The sequence below is a fragment of the Triticum dicoccoides genome, chromosome 3B (assembly GCF_002162155.2).
Source record: "Triticum dicoccoides isolate Atlit2015 ecotype Zavitan chromosome 3B, WEW_v2.0, whole genome shotgun sequence".
Taxonomy (NCBI): domain Eukaryota; kingdom Viridiplantae; phylum Streptophyta; class Magnoliopsida; order Poales; family Poaceae; genus Triticum; species Triticum dicoccoides.
Window position 1 is genome coordinate 610,198,611 of NC_041385.1, and position 9,712 is coordinate 610,208,322.

A 9,712-nucleotide genomic window follows, 5' to 3' on the forward strand; every position below is an offset into this window, starting at 1 on the left:
TTAGATGCATCTACATACCTTTGTAGATCGCGAGCGGAAGCGTTCAAAGAACGGGGATGATGTAGTCGAACACGACGTGATTCGAATCACCGGAGATCCTAGCACCGAACGGACGGCACCTCCGCGTTCAACACACGTACGGAACAGCCACGTCTCCTCCTTCTTGATCCAGCAAGGGAGGGAGGAGAGGTTGAGGGAGATGGCACCAGCAGCAGCACGACGACATGGTGTTGATGGAGCTGCAGTACTCCGACAGAGCTTCGCTAAGCGCTATGGAGTTGGAGGAGGTGTTGGGGAGGGAGAAGGAGGCAACCAAAGGCCAAGGACTCAAGGTATGAAGTCCCTCCTCTCCCCACTATATATAGGGGTGCCAAGGGGGGGTGGCCGGCCCTAGGAGATCCAATCTCCTAGGGGGTGCGGCGGCCTAGGGGGGTTTCCCTCCCCCCCAAGGCACCTAGGAGGTGCCTTCCACTAGTAGGACTCCTCCCCCTTGGAAACCCTAGGCGCATGGGCCTTGTGGGGCTGGTGCCCTTGGCCCAAGCAGGCCAAGGCGCACCCCCTACAGCCCATGTGGCCCCCGGGGATGGGTGGCCCCACCCGGTGGGCCCCCGGGACCCCTCCGGTGGTCCCGGTACAATACTGATAACCCCGAAACTTGTCCCGATGCCCGAAACAGGACTTCCCATATATAAATCTTTACCTCCGGACCATTCCGGAACTCCTCGTGACGTCCGGGATCTCATCCGGGACTCCGAACAACATTCGGGTTACTGCATATACATATCCCTACAACCCTAGCGTAACCGAACCTTAAGTGTGTAGACCCTACGGGTTCGGGAGACAAGCAGACATGACCGAGACGACTCTCCGGTCAATAACCAACAGCGGGATCTGGATACCCATGTTGGCTCCCACATGCTCCACGATGATCTCATCGGATGAACCACGATGTCGAGGATTCAATCAACCCCGTACGCTATTCCCTTTGTCTATCGATATGTTACTTGCCCGAGATTCGATCGTCGGTATCCCAATACCTCGTTCAATCTCGTTACCGGCAAGTCACTTTACTCGTACCGTAATGCATGATCCAGTGACCAGACACTTGGTCACTCTGAGCTCATTATGATGATGCATTACCGAGTGGGCCCAGTGATACCTCTCCGTCATACGGAGTGACAAATCCCAGTCTTGATCCATGTCACCCAACAGACACTTTCGGAGATACCCGTAGTCTACCTTTATAGTCACCCAGTTACGTTGTGACGTTTGGCATACCCAAAGCACTCCTACGGTATCCGGGAGTTACACGATCTCATGGTCTAAGGAAAAGATACTTTGACATTGCAAAACTCTAGCAAACGAACTATACGATCTTGTGCTATGTTTAGGATTGGGTCTCGTCCATCACATCATTCTCCTAATGATGTGATCTCGTTATCAATGACATCCAGTGTCCATAGTCAGGAAACCATGACTATCTGTTGATCAACGAGCTAGTCTACTAGAGGCTTACTAGGGACATGTTGATGTCTATTATTCACACATGTATTACGATTTCCAGATAACACAATTATAGCATGAATAAAGACAATTATCATGAACAAGGAAATATAATAATAATGCTTTTATTATTGCCTCTAGGGCATATTTCCAACACTGGTCTCTAGTCGACTCGGCCCGCGCGCCATCAACGACGCCGATGCTCGCCGCCGCCTCGACCAGCTCGCTCACTCCCTGGAGGTGGAGGAAAGTGGCTCTATCAGGCGGGCGTGCTTTGGCCCACGCATCCGGGAAGATCCCTTTCTCAAAGGGTTCATGCTTCCCCGCGACACTCCCAAGTACAACCGGACCGTGAAGCCAGAGGATTGGCTCACCGACTACACCACCGCCATTGGCATCACCGGTGCCAATCTCCAACTCACCGTTTGCTAGACACCGCTCATGCTCCAGGGGTCGGCCCGCACCTGGTTGAACAGTCTGCCAATGGGCAGCGTCAACACGTGGGTCGACTTCGAGCAAGCCTTATTCTGCAACTTCACGGGGGCCTACAAGCAACCCGGCCTCTCTAGCCAGCTCGCCATGTGCATGCAAGGGCATATGGAGACCGGTCGCGAGTACCTCGCACGCTGGACCGAGCTCCGGAACAACTGCAAGGACGTCCATGAAGTCCAAGCAATCCAGTACTTCATCAACGGGTGCCGAGATGGCACCCTCCTCAAGCACAAGCTCATACGCTCCGAGCCAGCCACCATGGCCGCGCTCATGGTGATGGCGGACCAATACGCCAATGCCAAATCCGCCATGAAGATCCAGGTGGCCCTGGATGAAGCCGGCAAGGCAAAGCCGCCCCGGCCCCCCCGAAGCTGGCCGGTGAAAGCAGCCGGCAGCAGCATCACCAGAACAACAAGCGCAAGGCTGACCAGCCGGTGCAATGCTATGACAACCGGCTCGCCGCGGCCACCGAGCCCGCGGCGGACCCGGCATCCAAGCGTCGGCAGGCCGGCAAGACGGCGTGGCAACCCGCCATGAGCTTTGAAGAGATGCTTGACACCCCCTGCAAGCACCACAGCGGCGCAAGGCCGTCCATGCACACGCTTCGGCAGTGTGGCATCACCAAGCGCATCATGAGGGGCGACATCCCGGCTCCTCCGGCTCCGGCTCCAGGCACGGGGCAGCCGCCTCCGCCTCCACCGCCGCCTCAAGCCGGCGGCGCAATGCGCGACGACGCCTACCCAGACCAGAACGCGGCCTACGTCGTCTTCACCAGCATCGATGATGACAAGCGCAGCGAGTGCCTCCTTCGGAAGGAGGTGAACACCATCGTCCCGGCCAAACCAGAGTTCTTGCACTCGTCGGACTGCCCGGTCACCTGGACCCGGGAGGACCACCAGGCAGTCATGCCGAATCCGGGTGGCTACGCCCTCGTCCTCAACCCCAGCATCGTCGCACGACGCACGTGCAAGTTTTCCCGAGTCCTCAGCGACGGCGGCAGCAGTATCAACATCCTCTACCGCGACACAATGACCAAACTCAGTCTCAAGGCCGAGGACCTGGAACCGTCTCGGACAATCTTCCACGGCATCGTACCCGGCCCCTACTGCTATCACATTGGCTGGGTCCGACTCGATGTCTTGTTCGGCGACATCAACCATTTCCGGCGCGAACCAGTATGGTTCGAGGTGGTGGACCTGTCCAGCGCATACCACATGTTGCTGGGCCGACCCGCGCTCGCCAAATTCATGGCGGTCCCCCACTACGCATATCTGAAGATGAATATGCCGGGTACGAAGGGCCTCATCACAATTACCGGCGACTACCGCAAGTCTTTGGAGTGCGCCCGAGACGGTGCCAAGCTGGCCGAGTCGCTGGTCATTGCCGAGGAGCGGCGCCAGCTCGACCGAATCGTCGCCATGGCGGGCGGGGCCTCGACCGCGTTGATCCCGAGCGAGGACCCGGCCGACTAGGCCGCCTTCAAGCCCTCCAAGGAGACCAAGAAAGTGAAGCTGGACCCGAAAGATCCAAGCTGTAGTAAGTACGTTGTCGTAGGTGCCCGCCTCGACAGCAAATAGGAAGGCGAGCTCGTTGACTTCCTCAGTGAGAATCGGGATATCTTTGCATGGACCCCAAGGACATGCCAGGTATCCCGAGGAAGTACGCTGAGCACAAACTCCACATCCTCAAGGACGCCAAGCCTGTCCATCAACCCTTGCGACATTTTTCCGAAGAGAAGAGAAGAACCATCGGTGAAGAGGTCACCAAGCTTTTGGCGGCCGGCTTCATCATGGAAGTGTTTCACCCCGAGGGGCTGGCCAACCCAGTCCTCGTCCTGAAGAAGAACAAGACATGGCACATGTGTATCGACTATACCAGCCTCAACAAGGCCTGTCCCAAGGATCCGTTCACCCTCCCACGGATCGACCAAGTCATCGACTCGACCGCCGGGTGTGAACTCCTGTCCTTCCTGGACGCTTACTTCGGCTACCACCAGATCAAGCTGGACCCGGCCGACTCCCTGAAGACGTCCTTCATCACACCCTTTGGGGTGTATTGCTACATCACCATGTCGTTCGGCTTGAAGAATGCCGGCGCCACCTTCCAGCGTCGCATGCAGAAATGCCTGCTGCTGCAACTCGGTCTCAATATCCACGTTTGCGTGGACGACATCATGGTGCAGACCAAGCAGCACCTCACGCTCCTCGATGAATTGAAGGAAACATTCGCCAACCTCCGTGAATACAAGGTCAAGCTTAACCCGAAAAAATGTGTTTTCGGCGGCCCGGCTGGAAAGCTACTCGGCTTCCTTGTCTCGGAACGCGGCATTGAGGCGAACTCGGAGAAGATCAAGGCCATCGAGCGCATGCGCAAGCCGACTCGGCTGTGCTATGTCCATAAGTTCACCGACTGCTTGGCCTCTGTCAGCCGGTTTCTAAGCCGGCCGGGCGAGAGGGCGCTACTCCTATACCAGATGATGAAGAAGATGAAGTCAATGGAATGGAACGACCAGGCAGATGAGGCTTTCCAAGACCTCAAGCGCATGCTCTCCACCACACCAGTCCTGGTCGTGCCGGCCGACAAGGAGCCGTTGTTGCTCTACATAGCCGCGACCTCACGGGCGGTCAGCACTGTGCAGGTGGTTGAGCGACCAGAGAAGGGCAAGATCCAAGCCATCCAGCGCCTGGTCTACTATTTGAGAGAGGTGCTCTCCAACTCCAAGCAGAACTACCTGCACTACCACAAGATGTGTTACGACGTGTACTTTACTGCCAAGAAGCTGAAGCAGTACTTCCAAGAGCACGTCATCACCATGGTCAGCACGGCTGCCATCAAAGAAATCATCGGGTACCGGGATGCCTCTGGCCGGGTCGCGAAGTGGGCGCTCTAGCTGTCCGGCCACACCATCCTCTACGAGCCCTGCACCACGATCAAGTCTCAGGCCCTGGCTGACTTCCTTGTCGACTGGACCGAGACCCAGTACCTGCCGCCGCCTCCCGACTCGACACACTGGCACATGCATTTCGACCGGTCCAAGATGCGACTCAGCCCAGGGGCCGGCATTGTGCTGTCTTCCTCAAAGGGCGACCGACACCGCTATGCACTCCAGATCCACTTCGCCGCCTCCAACAACATCGCCGAATATGAAGCCCATGTGCATGGCCTCCGGCTTGCCACAGAACTCGTCATCCGGCGTATCCTGTTCTACAGCGACCCGGACCTGGTTTTACAGCAGTGCTCCGGCAAGTGCGACGCGCGCGCCTCCAACATGGAAAGCTACCGCTTCCTTGTCCAGAAGCTGTTCGGGTCCTTCGAGGGCTGCGAGTTTCTCCATGTTCCGTATGCGGAGAACGAAGCGGCCGACACGCTCGCCAAAATCACCTCATCCCAGCAGTCCATCCCCTCCGGCGTCTCCCTCGAGCACCTGCACAAGCCATCCGTCAAGCCATTATCGGACTCCGAGTCCATCCACGTTCCAGACGACCTGGTCGCATCTCAACCCGGCCCGGGGACTGCCAAACCCGGCCCAGGGGCTGCTGAACCCGGCCCGAGGGCTGCTGAACCTGGCCCGGGGTGTCGGTGTCAAAACCGGCGGATCTCGGGTAGGGGGTCCTGAACTGTGCATCTAAGGCTAATGGTAATAGGAGGCTGGGGACACGATGTTTACCCAGGTTCGGACCCTCTTGATGGAGGTAATACTATACTTCCTGCTTGATTGATCTTGATGATATGAGTATTACAAGAGTTGATCTACCAGGAGATCAGAGAGGCTAAACCCTAGAAGCTAGCCTATGGTATGATTGTTGTTGTTGTCGTGTCCTATGGACTAAACCCTCCGGTTTATATAGACACCGGAGGGGGCTAGGGTTACACATAGTCGGTTTACAGAGGAGGAGATCTACATCTGAATCGCCAAGCTTGCCTTCCACGCCAAGGAGAGTCCCATCCAAACACGGGACGAAGTCTTCTATCTTGTATGTTCATAGTCCAACAGTCCGGCCAAAGTACATAGTCCGGCTGTCCGGATACCCCCTTATCCAGGACTCCCTCACGGGGGCTGCTAAACCTGCCCTGGGGGCTGCTCAGCTCAACCCGGTCACCGTCGCCCCAGACCCAGCCGTCGCCATCCCCGACCTGGGGGCTGCTCAACCCGGCTCGGGGGCTGCCAACTCGAAACACGCCCGGGTGGCCGTCTTCGCCGTGGTAACGGCTCCGTCTTGGGCCCTGCCAATATTAGAATTCCTGGAGAACTGGGTTCTTCCCATGGACGAGACCGAAGCCCGGCAAGTGCAGCGTCGGACGTCCGCCTACAACATCATCAACAATGAGCTCGTCAAGCGCAGCTCCACCAGTGTCTTCCAGCACTGCGTCGAGCAGGAGCAGGGCATCGACATCCTCCTCGACATACACCAGGGGGAATGCATGCACCACGCCGCGTCACGATCCCTGGTGGCCAAGGCTTTCCACCATGGTTTCTACTAGCCCACGACCCTCCAAGACATCAAGTCCCTCGTTCTCAAGTGTGAATGGTGCCAGCGCTTTAGCAAGCGCAATCACTAGCCGATGTCAACACTCCGCACCATTCCGTTCGCCTGGCCCTTCTCGGTCTGGGGACTCGACATGTTGGTACCCTTCAAAACCGCAAGAGGCGGCATGACACATCTACTTGTGGTGGTAGACAAGTTCACCAAGTGGATCAAAGCACGGACAATCAAGAAACTGGACGGGCCAATAGCCGTCCGGTTCATCAAAGACATCGCGGTTCGCTACGGCATGCCGAACAACATCATCCCGGATAACGACACCAACTTCGCCAAGGGTGCGCTCGAACAATACTTCTCAGTCTCCGGCATCCGCCTCGATCAGGCCTCCGTTGCACACCCGCAGTCCAACGGGCAGGTCGAGCGGGCCAACGGCCTCATCCTATCTGTCATCAAGCCATGACTTGTCGAGCCACTCATCCCCTCACCCGGCAGCTGGCTCGATGACTTGCTGGCCGTTCTTTGGAGTCTCCAAACCACACTGAATCGGTCGACCGGGTTCACCCCGTTCTTCCTCGTCTATGGAGCCGAAGCCATCATCCCGACCGACGTCGAGTTCGACTCGCCGCGTGTCACGATGTACACCGAAGCCGAAGCCAAAAAAGCCCGCGAAGACGGTGTCGACCTACTCGAAGAAGCCCGCCTCCTGGCGCTCAGCCATTTGGCCATCTACCAGCAAGGCCTGAGGCACTACCACTTCAAGAAGATCAAGCCCCTCGCATTCCGCGAGGGTGACCTCGTCCTCCGACTTGTTCAAGAGCAAGCTGGCCAGCACAAGTTGTCCCCCCCCATGGGAGGTCCCATTCATCGTGAGCAGGGCCTTGCGCGATTGCAACGCCTACTACCTCATCGACGCGTGCAAGTCAAACAAGCGCAAGAGAGACACCGCCGGTGAAGAAACGACCCGGCCGTGGAATGCAGAACTCCTCCGCCCGTTTATAGTTAGCCGCACGAGTGTATGTATCGTCGCCTTCTGTAAACGCATGAAACTATGGGGTCCTAGAACGAGACTTGGGGGCTGCCTTTCGCCGACCGACTTATTGTGTCCCTACTTTTTATCATCACTATGCTCCTGAACCCGGCCACTGGTCCGACTCGCTCGACTCGACGGCTCAAGGGCTGGCCGGCTTGATCGCCACCCCACCGCCTTACTTGGTGATTCCTGATGCAATAAGGACACCGCTGTCCCCCACTTCGCCCTAAGCCACAGACCCGGCTTCGGCTGTCGGCTAGAAAGCACAACGGGTCAGAGCTCCTTCACGCTTCAAATGCCAAGTTAAAGGCTGCCGGGTCGACCAACCCGGCCTGTCGCTCAAAAAATAAAAGTAAACAGTCGCAAGACTGGCTGCTCGCCAACCGGCTCCGTTGGGTTGCTGCCAGCCAGCCAAGTGGGTGTTTCACTCGCGCTCAACATTTTGAAAAAACCAAAAGTACACTACAAAAAAAAGACACATTTGTGACATTTTGGGCCAAACGAATTTTTTTCTGTCATACATATGACACTTCTATGATGATAATTGTGACAAAACCCGGTATCATCATAGATGTGGTGGGCTCCTACTTCTATGACAAAAAATCATGACAGAAAATGGGCTTTTCGTCCTGGGCGGGCCGGAGACGCAGCTGCATGACATTCTTTGGGCCGTCCATGACGGAAAAAACCGTGGTGGAAGCGAGGGCGAGGAAAATTTCGGGGAGTTCCCGGTACGATGGGCGGTCGGGGGCCGAGCAATGTGCGTTTCTCTCGTACACGTACGTGCGTGTGTACGAGGCGTTGGCTCTAACTAAACCCGAGTGAGGTGTTGGGCTCTAAGTGAACCCGAGCGATTGCACTGCAGGCTACGCGTTACTGAACCCGAACGATCGATCGATGACTGTTAACTGAACTCGATCGAGTGATTCCTTCGCTACTACTGCTAACTGAAGCCGATCGATGCTGCCTCTCTGGATGAACAGTGAGCGTTGCGGGGGGTTTGGAAGAACAGTGAGCGGTGGGAGTGGATGAACAGGACCCGTGGCGTTGCCTCTGGATGAACACGACCCCGATCGATCGAGCCGGTTGGGGCTGGATGAACAGGACCCCATGGAGGGCTAGATGAACAGGATGACCCCGTGGAGGGCTGGATGAACAGTAGATGGTGGAGCGGTGGATGAACAGTAGCCCATGGATGGGTAGTTGATCAGGAGCCCGTGGAGAGGGGTTGTTGAAGAGTAGCCGGTGGAGTAGCGCGTGGTGGAGGCTGGATGAACAGGAGCCCGTGGATGAACAATCACAGGTGGAGGCTGGAGGAGGTCAACGGTGGATGAACAGTAGCCCGTGGAGGCTCGAGGAGGTCGACGGTGGAGATGAACAGTATCCCGTGGAGACCTGTTTTGTGGTACGCCACACCCCTCCCGATGAACAGGACCCCCGTTTCGACCGTAGCGCTCCAACACAAATACGCTTCATCCGTTTTGCGGTACGCCACACACCTCTCGATCAACAGGACCCCCGATTCGACCGTAGGAGGTCTGTTTCGTTCGTTTTGCGGTACGCCACACCCCTCCCGATCAACAGGACCTCCATTTCGATCGTAGGAGGTCCGTTTCCTCTGTTTTGCGGTACACCAGACCCCTCCCGATGAACAGGATCCCGTTTCGAACGTGGCCGGTCTAACACAAGGCCATTTCCTCCGTTCTTCGGTAAGCCATGCCTCTTTTCCATAGCCTGTTCTGTCCAAGCCCTCCCGGTGAACATGACCACGCATTCCGTTCTGACCCAGCCATGTACACGAGCCCTGGCCGTACGTATGCGCGAGTAGGCATTCGAGACCCCACCCGTATGTACACATAAGTGAACGTATTTTCTTTCTTGCACACTGGCCATTGTACGTATGTGTACATGCTACGTGTGTGCCTCTACTACGACACGTGTGCGCCTCTACATTGACTAGTATATATGTACGTACACGTTCACGACCAGAATGACAACGCTACGTACGCTTCGACTAAGTGGGTCCCGACTGTCAGGCACTTCCTTGCGTGCGAAAATGTAGCTGGTGGGTCCCAGCAGTCAGGGGGGGCGAATCGTTTTTTTTTGGACGCACTTCCTTGCGTGCGAAGATGTAGCTGGTGGGTCCCAGCAATCAGGGGGGCGAATCGTTTTTTTTTAGACACACTTCCTTGCGTGCGAAGAT